The 19,165-nt window shown below is 35.4% G+C and overlaps 1 protein-coding gene and 1 non-coding gene across 2 annotated transcripts in view; both read right to left on the bottom strand.

Moving 5' to 3' along the window:
- The window catches only part of LOC125226628 (QRFP-like peptide receptor), a 275,810-nt gene extending 267,098 nt beyond the window's left edge, over nucleotides 1–8,712 (bottom strand). The window contains exon 1 of the mRNA XM_048130664.1: nucleotides 8,531–8,712. The gene's annotated coding sequence lies outside the window, so the exon portion shown is untranslated. The remainder of the gene's footprint in view (nucleotides 1–8,530) is intronic.
- Nucleotides 8,713–17,803: 9,091 nt separating this feature from the next.
- Trnat-cgu lies at nucleotides 17,804–17,875 on the bottom strand. The gene has a single exon. It is a non-coding gene; the product is annotated as a tRNA-Thr (tRNA).
- Nucleotides 17,876–19,165: the final 1,290 nt, after the last annotated feature.

The raw sequence follows: 19,165 nt of genomic DNA, 5'->3' as shown, positions 1-19,165 counted from the left end.
TTGCGTTTAGGTATTACAATTTCCACGATGCACTAACCGACACCACAAAAGTTTCAAATTAAGAATCAAGAAGAAAAATCTATTTGGGTGCGTTCCGTTTCACGCGTTTTGAGATTACAATGTTACTTAAGGTGCGTTCTGAATAAGTACAACGGAAGAGTCAAAAATACAATTTCTTGTACGATTTCAAGTGTTTTATGGTAAAATCATGTTATAAAATTGTTTGAATTTTATGTTTTTAGTCGGATACAATTCGATATGAAATTATTTTTACGTTCGCATCACATGATTTGTTAAGACAATTTAAGCACAGGGAGAAAATTGTCCTGTCTGGGACATGCCTTTACAAGAAATTATATTTAAAAAAGTAACTAATGACACGTTCGGATTTCAAATATTCTTTGCAGTCTTGTGGATAAAATGCGATTTTGCTATCTGTTTTTAAAGAATAAAAAAGTCCTTTCCGAGCTAGTGAGGTGAAAATATATTTATTATAACTAAATTAACCAACGCATACTTAGACAGATAATATTGGTATTGCTGCATAAAACAACCTAATTATTGTTATCATTATCAGCTTAGCAGCAGTTATCATTAGCAGCAGCAGCTGAAATAATGAATAAATGCTTGCCTGGGCAGAATGTTCATTACGTATACACGCCATACACGGTGTAATGTGAAGAAACCGAATAATTCTGTGAGTCTAGTGAACAAGGGTATAACTCGAATTGACTCGGCCCTTTTTCTCTTCGCCTCTGACTGTGCCCTTTTTCACCGAGTCAATTTGAGTTATTCCCTTTTTCACTAGACCCACAGAATTTTAGCAGAGTATTACCTAGATATTTTTCTAGCACGAACGAAGTGACACTAGTGACTTCCTTCCGATATTTAGTTCATCGATAACTTACACTACAATATGTCATTAATTATTATAATTATGTCATTCTTCGCCGTGGCACTGAAAGTTTCATGTGCTCTGCCTACCCAGTTTAGGAAATATAGGCCTGAATATATGTGTATATAACATTAATGTTTTATACAAATATCACATGTAAATGGACAATAATAATAAAACGAACCATATTTTACATAATTTCTTAAATTATTATTCAAGATTTTAGAGATTATTATTAGGGATAATAAATAACCTTATATACCTCTAAATAAGGTTATTAAATTTATCGATAAAAGGATTGTCGATGTTTTTATTTCGTCAAGCACTTACACCTTTGCGTTCGTGCCAGAAAAATATCTAGATATACTAATCACTCATCGTTTACGTTGTGTATATCGTCACTACTTTAAAAAAAACTTGTATCTTCGTCTGTCAATGAAAAGAAATTTGTAGTAAGTATGTATGGAATGCATATAGACTTACTGCGTTTTAACTTTGAGGAACAGCGTGAGATACGAAATTTTTTAAAAGTAGTGACGATATTTGATTATTAAAAACATTCCAAAATGTTTCGCCGGGCCAAAGACAAAACGAGTCCACGTCATTGACGTAAACGCTGATTGAAGCCACCTTGCTCGTAATTCTGTCCGAGACAGTAAGAGCCTTAGCTTCGCGTAAGTACTCTTCACACATAAATTAGATCTCGAGTGAGACGTGATTAAAACTTATCTGAATGGTTTTGAAAAGCCGGAGTTCGTTAGAAAAAAGATGTTAAAATAAAAGGTCATTTAAAAAGTCAGACGGATTGAGATTTTTTAGCATCTAATTTTATTTTTAATATATAAGAATTATTGTTAAATTTTATTTAATTTGCACTATTCCATGTAGCAGTGTAAAATCCGCAGACAAGTCCGCATCATATTTAGAGTCGCTCACCCTTATTATTTTACCTTTTTTCCGACGTCCAATCTTCCGTGACCACGCCCAGTGCAACCTCACCGAGAGTACCGAAACGTCAAATCCCACACTGGGTGTTTTTTTAGGGTTCCGTAGTCAACTAGGAACCCTTATAGTTTCGCCATGTCTGTCTGTCCGTCCGTCCGTCCGTCCGTCCGTCCGTCCGTCCGTCCGTCCGTCCGTCCGTCCGTCCGCGGATAATCTCAGTAACCGTTAGCACTAGAAAGCTGAAATTTGGTACCAATATGTATTTCAATCACGCCAACAAAGTGCAAAAATAAAAAATGGAATAAAATGTATTATTAGGGTCCCCTAACATGTAAAGTGAGGGCTGATATTTTTTTTCATTTCAACCCCAACGTGTAATATATTGTTGGATAGGTATTTAAAAATGAATAAGGGTTTACTAAGATCGTTTTTTGATAATATTAATATTTTCGGAAATAATCGCTCCTAAAGGAAAAAAAAGTGCGTCCCCCCCCCCTCTAACTTTTGAACCATATGTTTAAAAAATATGAAAAAAAATACAAAAGTAGAACTTTATAAGGACTTTCTAGGAAAATTGTTTTGAACTTGGTAGGTTCAGTAGTTTTTGAGAAAAATACGGAAAACTACGGAACCCTACACTGAGCGTGGCCCGACACGCTCTTGGCCGGTTTTTTTCTTATAACAGCCAGTTCTTACAACAGCGGAGCACTAAAAAGTTAAATAATGTTACAGATGTAGTGCGAAATGATTTTCCTTCGTATTTTTTCGAAAACGTTCGTATTTGTCATGCTAGTTTAGACAGGAACAGTGCGTCTTGTACTGAGACTGACTGAAACAGTATGTCACTTTCGAACGTTTCCGTAAAAATACGAAGGAAAAACTTTTTGCACTACATCTGTGAGTAAACTAATCGCGCTCACAGATATTTAAAGTCACTCACAGGTTTCTGACCCGCTCACCCGCTCTTTACACCCACCACGTAAGTTAGAGAACTCTCTAAAAACTAGAGCTCAGGTTGCACAAATGACTTTGATGGATATCTAGGAACAAACAGATGACGATCAGTGTCACTTCAGAGTGCAGAGATTGAGTACCTACATCAACAGTGTTTAGTAAACAAAGAAGACCGACAGCCCTCATACAACGAGCAGCGAGAATCGTCAGTGTATTGTGTAAACTACCATCTTATATTTATCATTTCTAATTAGACTTGAGCTTGTCTTAGGTAGTACAAAAGTACAAGAGCATACCTAAATACACGGGTAACATGAGGGAACCAAAAGATGTTAACTACGCATTTCTGAGGTCAAAATAGAGATAAAATGTTATATGACGTCAAGCAAATTTCACCAAAAAAAAATTTTTTTTGTAATATTTTTTTAGTTTTTTTTAATATTTTCACTTAAAAAGTAAATATTATTTGTAAAACTGGGACTGAAAATAGAAATTGACATTTTTTTTAAACTCTTTTTAGCAATGAGTTACTAGTTATTTTTTGACATCTATCAACGGGGATAGTTAGATTATGTCCGATAACGGCATCATCGCCAAAAAAAAAGCGTTTTTTTTTTCCTGAGAAATAATTAGTAAATTGTTGTTTTTTTTAATGCTTATGACTCTGAAAGTAGGCGAAATCCAGAAAAGTTTATATGACATTTTACTCTTCTAATATGATGAGGAATACGCTGTTAAAATCATTCGGTTTCCTCATGTACCGTGTATAGCATATTATAAATTGAAATTCATATTATGCACGAAAGAAAGCGAAGTTTTTAGCGCCGTGGTTGCCGTCGAAAATTCTCCGTAAATGGGAGGCGCCTTTGACCAACTCTAAAAAGTACACAGTGAACGCGATTTTTAATAAAATATTTTGATTTGTTCCTACACATGAGTTTTAAGTAACTTTCTTGATTGAACGTCGCAGAAAATGTATGTAATTTTTCGTTCTAGTAATTATTAGGTAATAATTTAGGAGCACTGTTCACAATTTACTTTATCCTTACAATTTTTTTTTTTTCTAGCCTGCGTTAGTGTCCCACTGCTGGGCAAAGGCCTCCCCTCTCTTCCTCCACTCGACCCTATCACTTGCATTTCCCCACCAGTTGGGATAAAATTTTTCCAGGTCGTCGCACCATCTCCTTTTTGGTTATCCTTACAATACCCTCAATTAAATATACAAACATATAATCACGCCTGTATCCCATACAGGGGTAGGCAGAGCACGTGAACTACTCAAGTTTCAGTGCCACTCTTGGCAATAAGGGGTTGAAAAAAATCCAAATTGTGACATTGCAGTGACAGGTTGCCAGCCTTTCGCCTACGCCACAATTTAACCCATATCCCACAGTCGCCTTCTACGACACCCACGGGAAGAAAGGGGGTGGTGAAATTCTTAACCCGTCACCACACGGGTACCTAAATATAATTTTCCGTAATATGTCTAGTAATAAAGTAATATACTAAAAAGTCATGGTAGGTATAGATAGGTACGCTATGCGTATATACAGGATTTCGATTAAACACACAGAGTTGGACGCATTTGAATAGAATGATCATTTCCACGAAAACCACAACAGATATTAAAAGCAGTGACCTTTGGAATTAATCATTTGTATTCGGGAAACTGTTATTTAAGGATTCTGTGTATTGTAACGCTGTTATACTTTATTTACAGGTAGGTAGAGAGATAGTTACCAAAATATAAGTTGAATTCGATTAACTTGCTGACTTGAGGGATAATGAGAAATAAGGAAAATAAGTACGTAGGTATCTATTGAAGTTTCCTTGCTCTCAGAATTGCAATATGTATGTATTTCCGGGGCTACTTCTATAATTATTTAACAAATTTATAGGACAACTATGTATATACAATGAATTCATTTTTATATAAGTACATACATAAACTCACGCCTTTTTCCCAAAAGAAGTAGGCGGAGCAAATTAAACATTAATGTGACATTACAGTACCAACAACTGTCTCACCCATCGCCTACTGTACAATTGAATTCATATCCTCACAGTCAACTTCTAGGACACCCACGACGAAAAGAAAGGGTCACACACAGTCAGAGGGCCGATTTTTCAGAATCGAAAACGAGTGGTCATTAACACAAGGTTTAAAATTACTAGCCGTCCTTTTTCAAAAAATATTTCAGATTTTCGAACGGCAAAATCGTGCGTGAAATTCTAAAATCGACCCCCAGTATTTTATTAAAGAGGGTGAATATCGGATTTCAATAACCGGCAATGATAATATTTCCGATACTGGATGGCCTAACAAGATCGAGGTTAAGACGACCAAGGAATTTGAATTGGGTTTCTTGCTAACTGGTGCAGGACTTCTCAAGACCGAGATAAGTGGACGGAAACGAGACACTCAAGGTGCTTTAAAAAATTAAATCATAATTCATATTCAAGTTCTTTATATTCATATTGTAAGTATAAATTGACGTCGCGCGTTGGTTCTCTGTCCATTCGTGTACTTCAGTAAGGTTAGGTAGGCAATAAAAATCACTGGCGAATTGAGAACGACAGATTTTTTTATTATATATTTTATAAGGATAATATATTGTCTTTTTGTGTAAAAAAGTGGAACTTTATAAAACATTAAATAACGCCGTATTTTTAGTATTTTAGTACGATTAGAGGTGCTAAAAACATACTGCGAGTATCCATACTTCATTATCTATACTAATATTATAATTGGGAAAGTGTGTGTGTCTGTTTGTTTGTCCGTCTTTCACGGCAGAACGGAGCGATAAATTGACGTGATTTTTAAGTGAAGTTAGTTGAAGGGATGGAGAGTGACATAATTCATAATTCATAATATTACTATGACATAGGCTATTACTTTTTGTCTCTTTCTAGCGCGAGCGAAGCTGCGGGCAAAGCTATCCATACTAATATTATAAATGCGAAAGTAACTCTGTCTGTCTGTCTGTCTGTCTGTCTGTCTGTCTGTCTGTTACGCTTTCCCGCTTAAACCACGCAACCGATTTTGATGAAATTTGGAACAAACAATCTTTAGACCTTGAGACAGAACATAGGCTACTTTTTATTTCGAAAAAAAGGGATGAAGGGGTCGAAAAAGAGGTTGAAAGTTTGTATGGGATTTCTTAATTTTAAAAGATAAAACCATGAAACTTTATATTTTAGCACTTGATAAGAAATCATTAAACATATATTTAAAGTCACATACAGGTCGAACGCGATTAATTAACATTATTTTTACCTTTAAAATAAACATGGTGGGAAATAAACATTAACTAAAAGCGGGTAGATTATATTTATTTGTCTACCCCGAACATTTATATAAATTAACATCGGGTAGTTTTGTGTTGTTTACATCTCCGGTGACATTTTGCTGGGACGTCAGTCTTCCGCGACCACGGCCAGTGCAACCGGGCCGAAACGTTGGGAAAAAAGGTAAAAATAATGTTAATTAATCGCGTTCGACCTGTATGTGACTTTAAATATGTGTACAAAGCGCGAGAACTTAAAGTGTTATATCATTAAACATCTTGATCAGGGATAGGGATAGGGATAGGGATAGGGATAGGGATAGGGATAGGGATAGCGATAGAGATAGCTATAGGGATAGGGATAGCGATAGGGATAGCGATAGGGATAGCGATAGCGATAGCGATAGCGATACGGATACGGATAATATGGGTATCGTTAGAGGGATACGGATAATCGGTCGGCGGTCTCTTACAATCAATGTGCTCTAAGACGATCGTTGTTTGCTTGCTTGAAGATTACGTTTGCGATAAGTATAAGCAAAATGTAAAAAATTGTAAGGGATAATAGAAAAAAGTACTTTTTACCCACCGATCATAGTGTCGAAATACGGGCTATGTGGGATGTTTATAAAGGTTTCCCCAGCGTATATAGAATTACCTACGCTGTGGTCGATGTGTAATATTTCTACAATCATTGCAAGCAAAAGTATTAGGTGCGTATTGTGCCTATGTGCGATCGAAATAATCGCAGATAAATATACCTACAGAGAAACCTACGGTCCCTACGGATCCAAATGAAAATCTGAATGAATACTTTTATGGTCATGGATGTTTTCTATGTATATAAGTATTTATATATTATATATATCGTTGTCTGAGTACCCACAACACAAGCCTTCTTGAGCTTACCGTGGGCCTCAGTCAATCTGTGTAAGAATGTCCTAAAATATTTATTTATTTATTTATTTATTTATTTATTACGCGGGCGAAGCCGCGGGTAAAAGCTAGTACTATATAAATGCGATTTTGGAGAATAGACTATAAACTTGTCTTGACATCTACATAATAGTATAAGGTAGGGTATAAAGCCGTGTGCACGATCTTGGACTGTTAATGATAAATAAAAGTAAGGGAGTAGAAAAAATAATAAATAAATACTCACCTTTAATAAACAAAAGAGTTAGAATGCAATTTAAATTTAAATGCTACGAAGGAGTTCCATTATGCTCTTGATGAGAAAGTTCTTTTCAAGAAAGAGCACTATTTAAATGCAAATTCTTTTTATAAACCTAATTACTTATATAAAATTTTGAGTTGGTTATAAAGGTCCGTTTAGAATCGGTGGAATCCAAAAATGGAATGGGATGACAAAAATGTTGCTTGAAAACTTAAATAAGTATCTAGGTCGAAAGTTTTTATTTAACAACAATACATATTATATACAATAAAAAACTTAATATTAACCAAAAACTTAAAAATAACTACACAAGACTAAAAATATAACTAATTGGACTAACTAACTTAAAAATAAAGTTATAATAAAAAGAATAATACTAAAAGTTAAATGATAGCTACTAAAAAAGAAGAATAGCCTAGAAAAAACGAAACATAACGAAAGAATAATGTATAAAAAGAAGAAAAAAAACGAAACACCCTGAAAGAATTGTATTACTTGTTTACGAGTAATATAATCCTACTATAATAAACTAATAAAATATACGGCTTATAATGGAGGAAGATGGAGGTATATATAAGTAGTACCTCAGAACGACCTTGTTTGACAAATGTGTCTTGAAAACGCTACTTGCTTAAAAATATAACGAAGATAAAAATTAAACATTCAAAAAGTCCTACTATATTATCTCGTATCTGTATAGTAATAAAAAATAGACTTAAATAAAATATACAGCCTATAATGAAGTAAGATATATCTCAGAACCACCTAGTAGCTTTCAATAAAAAGTAAAAAAAATGTTTGTTTATCGGTACTTTTGCGTCTTAAACTTCTCTATTAGCTGTTGAACCTATCTATTTTACTATAAGTAGTAAAATGTTTTTCTTTACATAACAATAGCAAAATATATGTACAATGAAACTTATTATGACGCAGCTCATTTTGGCAATAGGTACTTAGTTCTTATTATGACGATATGTCATTTCGTAGGTAGGTATTATGAACTAATTTTAAACAAAACTTTTATAACTGATAAGATTGTTAATTTCCTTTACAAACCGTTGGAAAAAATATAATTTTAGCCAATTTATACAATTTACATGATAAGGGAGTGAATACAGTGAGCAATTTAAATAATACTTAGTAGATGGCAGCAACTAATGAAAACTAAGAATTTTACTTGTAAATCTTTCGTTATAATAGCTTCCATAAATATGACAATATTAAAAACTTTTATTCCATGAACAAACTCATTAAAACTTATAATAAACTTACCACATATGAGATATCTCCAAACACAACTAACTTTGGATAAAACTGAACCTAAACTACTTTTACTTTCGAAAACCGCACTACAACTACTAATACTAACCACTTTACTGAAAACTTCGTCCGACTAGGAAAACACGAAACGTTACGGATACGTCAACTTTTCCTCGGGAAAGCGCGACCGCGCCGGTAACCGACCGAGAGAGTACTGAGCGCTTGACGTATAGATATAAGTACTTTACGACCTGCCAAATTCGCTGGAATATGAGAAAAGATTTTGCTAAATATATTTTATTTAGTTTCGGTTTCAATAGAAATAGGGATCTCAATTCGCGAACTTTTTTACAGGTAATTATGTCGGTTTTCCGAAGGTCCGTCAAGTCTGACGCCATCTGCCATTAAAATAAATGTTCTTTGTTCTACCTCGTTTTTGTTTGCTACTTGATTCTGAAAACTCGCTTGTTAAATTGTTGAATTGAAAACTCTAACTTAAAAAAAATCTGATCAATAAAAATTAAAGTACTTACTCACCTGTACCACCGTCTACAAGTACCTCTACTATAGTCTGTATCTTTAGGTATATAAATAAATGTAAACAAAATCTACCCTCAAAAGGCTCTTTCCGCCACTTTAGGGTAAACGAAAACATTACACGACGAAATAAATAGGTTAAAGACAGGCCGCTTAGTGACAGATACGCTTGGTTTTGGATTTGGTTTGTTAACCGACAAAATGTTGTATCTACTCGTGTACATGTTTGTTTACGCTTTTTAAGTACCTAAAAGTACAGAGTATACTTCTCACAAAATCAATCCCAGAGTAACCTTTGGGGAAATACCTTTAGGGCCCTTGGCATATTACATAAGCCGTTTCAACTTTCAAGACCTACATGGAAGGAAAGAATCGCTCATATAATTAAACAAAAATAATGAACGAGTCTCCTCATGAAAATCAATCAATTAAATAATCAGAGCAGCTAGCGTAGTGCTCGCAAAAGCATATTTGCCTAAGCTAAAACAAAATCGTACTGCTAATGTTTGGGCAATTACACGCGTAAGGTTACACGTAAACAAACATTATATGTATTAATTTACATATTCGTTTTGTACGAACCTTACGTTTATGTAGGTAAGGTACAGGGGGGTAATTTCGACTGGCGAGTACTAAATACGCGTGCCATATGTGAAGTGAAGACTCTTTAATGATGTTAAAATTGTAAAACATGTATAGAAATTCATAAGTTGAAAAAAAATTACCTACCAGTCCAAATTGTCCCTCTACCTTATATTATATTGTTTGTTTATTAGCACTTTAATATAATAATGCACGGATCGCTAAAAACAACTTTAATTTTTACTTTTATGCGCAGAAATATTGGTAATTGTTTGACCTTAAAAGTTTGACTTGCTTACCTAAATATGACTTTAGCAATGGGTATTTTTTTCTGCAGTTTGGACGATCAGATGTCATGTTTTGCTGTACCTGTAGTTTGCATGGCTTCATTTCTTAGAGTTTATATGATTTCATTCTTACTGCCTGTTCTCCGTTAGGATTTTGTTGTTGAAAAGCGGGAAAAAGTTTTATATGACTAGAAATATTTTAACGCCTTGAAATTAGCTCAGATTCGATATTGTAGGAGGTAGGGCGTAGCGAATGATATTCCGCTTTGTGTGGTAGGGCACAGCACAGCGGATATCATCTCGCTCGAATCTAGAGCAGAGCCCAACTGGGGAAGTACCTCCAGGGGCGGCTCACTCTGCGATTCTATCGCGCTAGAAGTACATGCCGGCGGCCGCGAGTTCGCGGCCTAATCAGGGGTTGCGCGTGTTCTCACGAAACGCACGTTCGCACTTTCTAATGTTACTTTACGTCGCGAGTTTTTTTTAAGGTTCATATGCGATGTCCGCGTGTGGAATGGCTAATAATGCTTAGTTAAATAGATATCATGAATAAAATAAATACCATAGGACATGTTTACACAGATCTACTATTGATTAAGTCCCCCGAAAAGATTCAATAAGGCTTGTGATGTTGGAACTTAAACAAAAATATATAAATACCATATATATATATACCTAGAAAGTACCCAAGACTTGAATATAATAGTATAACATTTTATCTGAGTATTAAATCGTTTTAATCCGTAGGCAACCCTATCGCCGGGCGTCGCGCACGTGCGGCTCGTTTCTTTGTTAGAATTTTGTAGGTTTAAAAAAGGCGGCATGTCGTGAACATCAAAGCAGTGGGCCTTCTGTACTTGTACTATTATATATTCTGTGGTACCTCCGCCTTATAGAAGACAAATAACACAGCCAAATAACACTAGACCTCTTATGGCTGCTAGAGCTCATCGAGGGTGCGGTGTGCTGGTGACGGAAGGACCTACGGAACTAATTTGTTTCGTCTATTATCCTTTGAGTCGTCGGCAACCCGAACCCTCCTAGGAACTTGTGTGTCTTTTTTGCTGTGTACTTACCACAGCAAAAAGGAGTGTACAAGTTTCTAATGGGTTAAACGCGCACGTGACACTCCTTGAGTTGCAGGCGTCTATAGGTGACGGTGACCGCTTTCCATCAGTCGGACCGTATGCTTGGTAATATGGATAGGGTACGTCAGTTTTAGGAGCTAATTTTTGACCTATATCAGCCTATATTAAAGTTAGAATGTACCTAGTATTCTATAAATTGTAATTTTATCACACGCTATTAGTTCACCGCACGGTTATAGTTTTAATCTGTCATCGTTTGTTTATAACCTTTTATTAAAATAATAACTCACCTGATTGACAAACAACTAAAACTTAGGTAATTTCAGTTTCCAAGTATAATAAAAGTGATATAATATACCTACCTTACAAAGAAACACAATTATCGAACTTTTTCAAGTCTCCTTAGTGGATAAAGCGGTAAACTTTGGCCAGATTTAAACAAAATGTTTGTAACACAAATATAACACCCGTATATTATTGAAAATTTGCTCATATGGGATTTCTAGATATTTTTATTATTTACTGTATCCTATTTATTCTCGTGGGGATCTATATCATAACATAAAACTTCGGTTTTGTATAAACTGCCCTTATACTTTCATACTCATACTCATTTATATATAATATTGTTACATATTATACGTAAAAATTAAATAGCATAATTATTACATGGTGTTAATATATTAGTAGTAACTATGAGATGGACAGACCAGATTCACCGACAATTTTACAAATATGTCGCCTAGAAAAAATAATTATTGTTTCACTACATAATTGTCATATATATATAATTGACAACGTTTCAAAATTTTCAATGTCCCTAAATCGAAAACCATTTCGAGATATACGCTTGTAGATCACATAAATCATTTTTTTATTTTTTTTCCGTATTTTTAGTATAAAAAATCTTAAAAATAGTTTAAAGGAGAAGTGACGTCAAATAGCTGATTTAGAGCTGCCACTATATCAAAAAAATCTTCCAGTTGGGATGTCACTTGAGTTTGACAGTGAAACTTATCACAGGTCGTAGCAAAGATATTAAAAAAATCATGGCTTAGTCTATGATTCGAAGTCATTCACTAGTGGTTGACAGTGACACTTGACAGTCAGACATACCGCACTGTTTAAGCTGACTGTTAAAACTTTTTTTTTAGGAATGATTTTGTCGTTTTCTTAGGTGTATGAAACAACACATGTGACGTCACGAAGCTGTGTCTTGACGTTTGTAACTTACGCTCTTTCTGCTCGAAGCAGTAATAAAAAGGGAATTTCTCATTAAAATAGCAGTTTTTGGAAAAATAAAAAAATACGTGTATCTTTTAGTATCGAGTTCTTTCAAACCAAACAATAAAAAGTAGTACTCAAAAATATGAAATGTTGTCAATTGTAGCAGAATGCCTGTCATGTTTGTAATCAATAGAAATTATTTTATAAATTTGAAATATGTCACCTGTCGCTTGACAATTGTCACTCGGCATATGTCACTGACAATTGTAGCCTTTTTGAAACAGGGGCGAGGTGAAGGCAGCGATAGACGGCCCAGTGCATGTGGGCACTCGCAGGGCAGCCGTCAGAGAAGAATGGCGGAAAATTGTAAAACGTGTCTCTCAGCACACAGCATGATGATACGCAGATGAAGAAGTAATTATAGTTGATAACCACAAAATTAAAATTTTGAAAAAACCCCCGACTGCGACATAGTAGACCGATTTTATAAAACATGGCTAAGAACACTCCCGACTAACTCAGCTTTCAGACAAAAAAAACTAAATCTAAATCGGTTCATCCGTTCGGGAGCTACGATGCCACAGACAGACACATATACAGACAGACAAACAGATAGACAGACAGACAGACGGACGGACGGACGGACGGACGGATGGACGGACTTATAACACTCCGTCGTTTTTGCGTCGGGGGTTAAAAATGACAAAATGTGATATTTCTTTACGTAAGTAGGTACCTACTAATATTTATTCTGTGCCTCAAGTATAGTAATCCTAACCAAACAATTAAAATTTTGAATTAACCCCCGACATTGTTGACCAATTTTCATGAAACATGGCTAAGGACACTCCCTAAATCTCAGCAGCTTTCAAACAAACAAAACTATATCTAAATCGGCGGTCGGGAGCTACGATGCCAGTACACACACACACAGACAGACCCGTCAAACTTATAATACCCCGTCGTTTTTGCGTCGTGGGTTAAAAATAAGCGTGATTGGAAACCCCCTAAAACGATTAATGATGTGTCACTGCTGAGATATTGCGTAGGCCGCCTTTCGGTCAACATGGTCGGTACTTTTTGCGTTTAACGAAATGTATTATCTACATAAGTATTATAAAACCAATTGAAGCGGCGGTGTCGGGAAATACTTTTAGAATTTTGAGGAAAACAGATACCCCGGGAGGGGTGTGTAATGATTGGTATAACTTTTTTTGGTATAGTTACATTTGATATAAAAACATTTGGTATATATTTAAAGCAGTGTTTTTCAAAGTGTGGGTCGCGACCGTCAGGGGGGTCGCGGCACTTATCCTGGGGGGCCACGAAGTTTAGGTTTAAGAGAAACTTATGACAGGCTGATTTGATTTTTTCTAACTTAATGAAGTCAAATTCTTGAAAAGTCAAATTCTTATTCCTGTTTTTGTATTTATATCTACCATTGTTGAAAATGTCAGCTCACATAAATACGAAAGTAGCAAATGGGATCATGAAAACCCAGAACGCACCAATTGAAATGGATACCAACTGCAATTTATTAGCAATCTATCAGATGCTAGTTCCAAAATTTGCTTCTTTCACCGAGGCGTACGCGATTTATTCAAAAAAGGATTCAAAATCCAACTTTTTGAGAACTTTGCAAGCTCTCCACCATAACATAAATATGGATTTCTACGTTCACGTTCATATTGTATAAAGATGTTGTCCACAACTCTATTTTTGCTAGAAATCCGTTAACTTTATCTGCTGTAATTATGTTTCCGTCAAAGATATCGCGGCAAGATACTCGTTTGCTACTTTCAATAGCCAAACATAATCAGAAAATAAATCTGCAAATCCAGTTTTGTTATACTTGATATATTTAGCTAATATTTGGCAAAGAAAGAGCTATGGGGGTCGCGATAAAATTAAGGAGTCATAAAGGGCCGCGACACCATAAAGTTTGAAAACCACTGATTTAAAGGATATAATTACTCATTTCACATAATTAACATTTGGTATAACCACAAAATGTCTACTTTTATTTTGTATAATCATTATTTCGTATAACACTTATTTATAACAACCGTTATATGGTATAACTATCCATTGATATACGACTAGTATAGTATAACTAGCAAACAGTATAAAACATTTCATGAATTAATTTTATTCTTTTTTGAAGTGATCACAGTTCTAACCTTTAAGGGTCACAGCTCTAACCTAACCTAACCTATTTTTCTGGTAGCAGCGCGTTGTGTGTAGGGGTCACAGTTCTAACCTAATTTACTTTTCTAGTAAGTGATGGATTTAATTTATTGTATTTTTTTTTGTTAGTCTAACTGTGCTTTAGAAAGAATTTATGTTATACAATGTATTTATTATCGGAAATAAGCATTATACTCAAAGTATGTTATAATAAATGTTATTCGAAAAAATGATCATTATATTAAATAAGAATTATACAATTTGTTAGTATATTATTTGTTGTTATATGATTCAATAAATCAAATGATCAAATGATCGTTATAACGACTAAAAATATATCAAAAAAAGTTATATCGATCGATACGCACCCCCCCGGGAGATGGTAAAGAATGTAGATTTTTCACTCATTTTATTTATTCAATATGGCAGCCTCGTGGGCCTTTGCCAATGACAATGACAAGTGTATTACATAGTAAGTGATTAGGCCTTCACGTTGCACTGGAGGATAGCTGGAGCAGCAGTACAAAGCATGATGGCGGCCAGGACCACGAACTGCCGAGTAAAGTCCATAGAATTGGATATTCGCATCTCCAAACGAATTCTTCATCAACTGCACCCTTTGCGTAGGCCATTTACTGCATAATATCCTATCAAACTTATACATTAAACAGCAGAATGCAAAATAAAAAATACATATTTGGAGAACGATCCGCCATGTTCCATGGATCAATCGAAAGTCCGATTTTTCACTCGAAGGTGACTTACAGTTGTTAGACATGGGTGTCAATGGCCAGTCTGTCAATATGTCAGTGTCCTGTATATGTGGCCAGCTAAAATTTTGAAACAAAAGGCTTTACCTCCTTTAAAAGACCAATTTGCATAATATCATAGCCTCCTTTCTTTGCATAGCAACACAGAGAAACTAATAATGTTAAGTGCATTCGCGAAAGAGGAATTTCCATTGGAACTTCACTACTTACGGTCTTGTGAACGTGAATACCGAGTAGCCTAAGAATGCTGTAATTAGTTTCAGGAATCGGTAATATGTAACCACAGAATATATAATAGTACAAGTACAGAAGGCCCACTGCTTTGATGTTCACGACATGCCGCCTTTTTAAATACCTACAAAATTCTAACAAAGAAACGAGCCGCACGTGCGCAACGCCCGGCGATAGGGTTGCCTACGGATTAAAACGATTTAATACTCAGATAAAATGTTATACTATTATATTCAAGTCTTGGGTACTTTCTAGGTATATATATATGGTATTTATATATTTTTGTTTAAGTTCCAACATCACAAGCCTTATTGAATCTTTTCGGGGGACTTAATCAATAGTAGATCTGTGTAAACATGTCCTATGGTATTTATTTTATTCATGATATCTATTTAACTAAGCATTATTAGCCATTCCACACGCGGACATCGCATATGAACCTTAAAAAAAACTCGCGACGTAAAGTAACATTAGAAAGTGCGAACGTGCGTTTCGTGAGAACACGCGCAACCCCTGTTTCCCAAAGTTTCACATCCCAAACTATTATTCCCAAATTATCATTTCCCAAATAAACGTTTGGCAAAACAACTTATCGCAAATTGACATTTAGCAAAACTTTTTTTGCCAAGTATTTGTTTTCCAAAACATTTACTTGGTCAAATTTCATTTTACCAAATATTATTTAGTCAAAGGTATTGTTAGGCAAAATTTCCATTTCCCAATATAATCATCATCATCATTCTCCTTGCGTTATCCCGGCATTTGCCACGGCTCATGGGAGCCTGGGGTCCGCTTTGACAACTAATCCCAAGATTTGGCGTAGGCACTACTTTTTACGAAAGCGACTGCCATCTGACCTTCCAACCCGAAGGGTAAACTAGGCCTTATTGGAATTAGTCCGGTTTTATTTCCCAATATAATATTGTAATTAAATGGCGCACTAGAAATTTGTTTGTTGATTGTATCCTTTGTGTCAAAGATTTGTGTGAAATAATGTGTATGTAGTACTTTTTTTCCTCCTGCTGCAAATGTCAACTTCACAAATGTCATTTGCAAATGACATTTTCACTTACATGTCCGGATAGAAAAGAAACCTGATGTTTTCAAAATCATTATTTTCTATTAAATTTATATTACTTTAAAAAGTCATTTCCGGTTTGCTCACTGTCAACCAAACACGCTCCTCCTCGCTTCGCTCGTCGTCGCACCTAAACTGACTCTGTCACACACGAGTTTTCTGTTACAATACTAATAAAATTATTAAGTATATTACACCTATGCCTTGTAATATATTGTCAAACGTGGTGCAATTTGCATGGTGTAATTTGTAGAAACATTTTTTGACAAAAAAATAAGTACCTAGTTGACAAAATAATTTTGTCCAGTAATTAATTTGACATAAATAAAGTTGAGCAAACTTTTCTTGTCCATCTGAAGCACTTGGGAATATAACTTAAATTATAATTTGACAGATACTTCGGTAAAAATTAAAATGCAAATGCCTAAATATTTTCGAAATTTGCGATGTGAAATTTTGACCAAACATGTTTTTGGGGTATAAGTTTTGCCGTTAAAAACGTTTGCGAAATAAAGTTTTGTCTAAATAAAATTTGACTAAGTAAAATTGTGCCAAATGATAATTTGACCAAACAAATTCATTGCGAAACATACCTTTGCCAAACAATACTTTGGGAAATGAAACTATTGCGATATGATTATTGGGAAATGAAATTTGACGAAACGTTTTTTGGCGAAACGGCAGGACACCGCAGAAACGGAGACCTACGTCAAAGCTCGGTCAATTAAGAGGGTGCGTAAAGCCATGAAAATAGAAAGAAACTAACAATACCCCCCACGAGAAAATGGTGACGGAAGATTTGCCGTTCGTGCTGGTTTTACCTTAATATTTCAGAAATCATGACGTCTCACGGACGAAGTAACATATGGAGCTTGTCGCTTAAGATATCTTTTATTTATTGTACCCTCATTGCACAAAGAAAATATATACAAGTACCATAGGTGAAGGCATTCTCTACCAGTCAACCTTCAGGCATATCGGAGAAATTGTTGGAGGAAGATGTGTCGTAAAGTGGAGCTCATCGGTTCAGTAGCTACTAGAGACAAACCAAGTATAATAGGCATAGTTAATAGCCTAATTGAACTAAATTCCACCCATCCATTCCTTAACCATCAGCACCGTTTGTGATAGATTTTCTGTTCTGTCAAGTGTTAAGGTATTCACTGTATTTTTTGTTTCGAAATACCTACGGTTTCTAAACAATGTTTCGTAATAAATACCAAACAATTTTTGACAAAGAATAATTATAAATTGAAATAGATATCATACACGAAAGAAAAAACGGCAAGGCCCACTGGTGGCCGAGCCGGGAATCGAACCCGGGTCTTCAGCTTACGCGGCTAACGTCATTACCACTAGACCACCCGCCCGCCACCCGCACGCGGCCGCCGCGCCGTCTAGTGGTAATGACGTTAGCGGCGTAAGCTGAAGACTACTTGAAATAATTTTTAAGAAAAAAAAACCGCCTTCCTTTGGGGTTCTGGTGATAAATACTTTCAAATGTTGGATTATGTTATCAATTCGTCTGTATATGTTTTAATGTTTGTTATTCGATATCTCCGTCATTTCTGAACCAATTTTGAAATCTGGATGATTCTGAAGTACTTACAGATGAGAATGATTATCAGAACGGAACTCTAACCAGGGGCGGCTCACTCTTCATCAGCAGTTCCACTGCACCAAATGTCACTGTTCTGGACGTAAGTGCATGCTGTTCTTATAAAAATACCAAAGTCACTATAAGTGTGCCGTTCAGATTTGAGGAGTTCCGTTCTGACCATCATCAGCAATTCCACTGCACCAAATATCACTGTTCTGGACGTAAGTGCATGCTGTTCTTATAAAAATACCAAAGTCACTATAAGTGTGCCGTTCAGATTTGAGGAGTTCCATTCTGACCATCATCAGGAGTTCCACTGCACCAAATGTCACTGTTCCGTACGTAAATGCATGCTGTTCCTTTAAAAACACAAAAATCACCATATGTATGCCTTTCAGATTTGAGGAGTTCCCTCGATTTCTCCAGGATCCCATCATCAGAACTGGGTTCTGAGAAAAATGGGACCAATCTGTATGCATATACATTCAATCAAAAAAAAATTTTCAAAATCGGTCTAGTAACGACGGAGATATCGAGGAACAAACATTAAAAAAAAAAAAAAAAAAACATACAGACGACTTGATAACCCCTTCCTTTGAGATTTGGAAGGCGGTTAAAAAACAAATCAAAAAATATTCAATAAAAATAATTTGATTTGTTCCCTAGTTGTAAACAATAATTAATCATTAAACCATCACGTTTTTACGTTTAGTTACGTCCATCTTTTTACTGTTTTAAATATTTTACATTGCTATTTCCTCAAATTATTAAAAAAACAAACATACACTCATTTTGCACTCGATTTTGCACTGGTGGCGAAGCCGGGAATCGAACCCGGGTCTCCGGCTAACGCGGCTGACGTGCTAAAACCGTCACACCATCGGCAGCACCATCTCTCGGGCTTGATCGCTTTTTCTTTAGTGTATGGTATCTATTTCAGTTTATAATCATTATTACACCATTCAAAACCATTCTGGGCATTCTGTTCTGTCACTGACTGAGTGAATAAATGAATGAATGGAATGGGAATGTCGCGTTGAGACAGAATGTTACGCGCTGA

This window comes from Leguminivora glycinivorella, chromosome 5 (assembly GCF_023078275.1).
Source record: "Leguminivora glycinivorella isolate SPB_JAAS2020 chromosome 5, LegGlyc_1.1, whole genome shotgun sequence".
In the NCBI taxonomy this organism is placed as follows: domain Eukaryota; kingdom Metazoa; phylum Arthropoda; class Insecta; order Lepidoptera; family Tortricidae; genus Leguminivora; species Leguminivora glycinivorella.
Note: the sequence above shows the minus strand (reverse complement) of the source record. Positions and strands in the feature narration are given on the sequence as shown.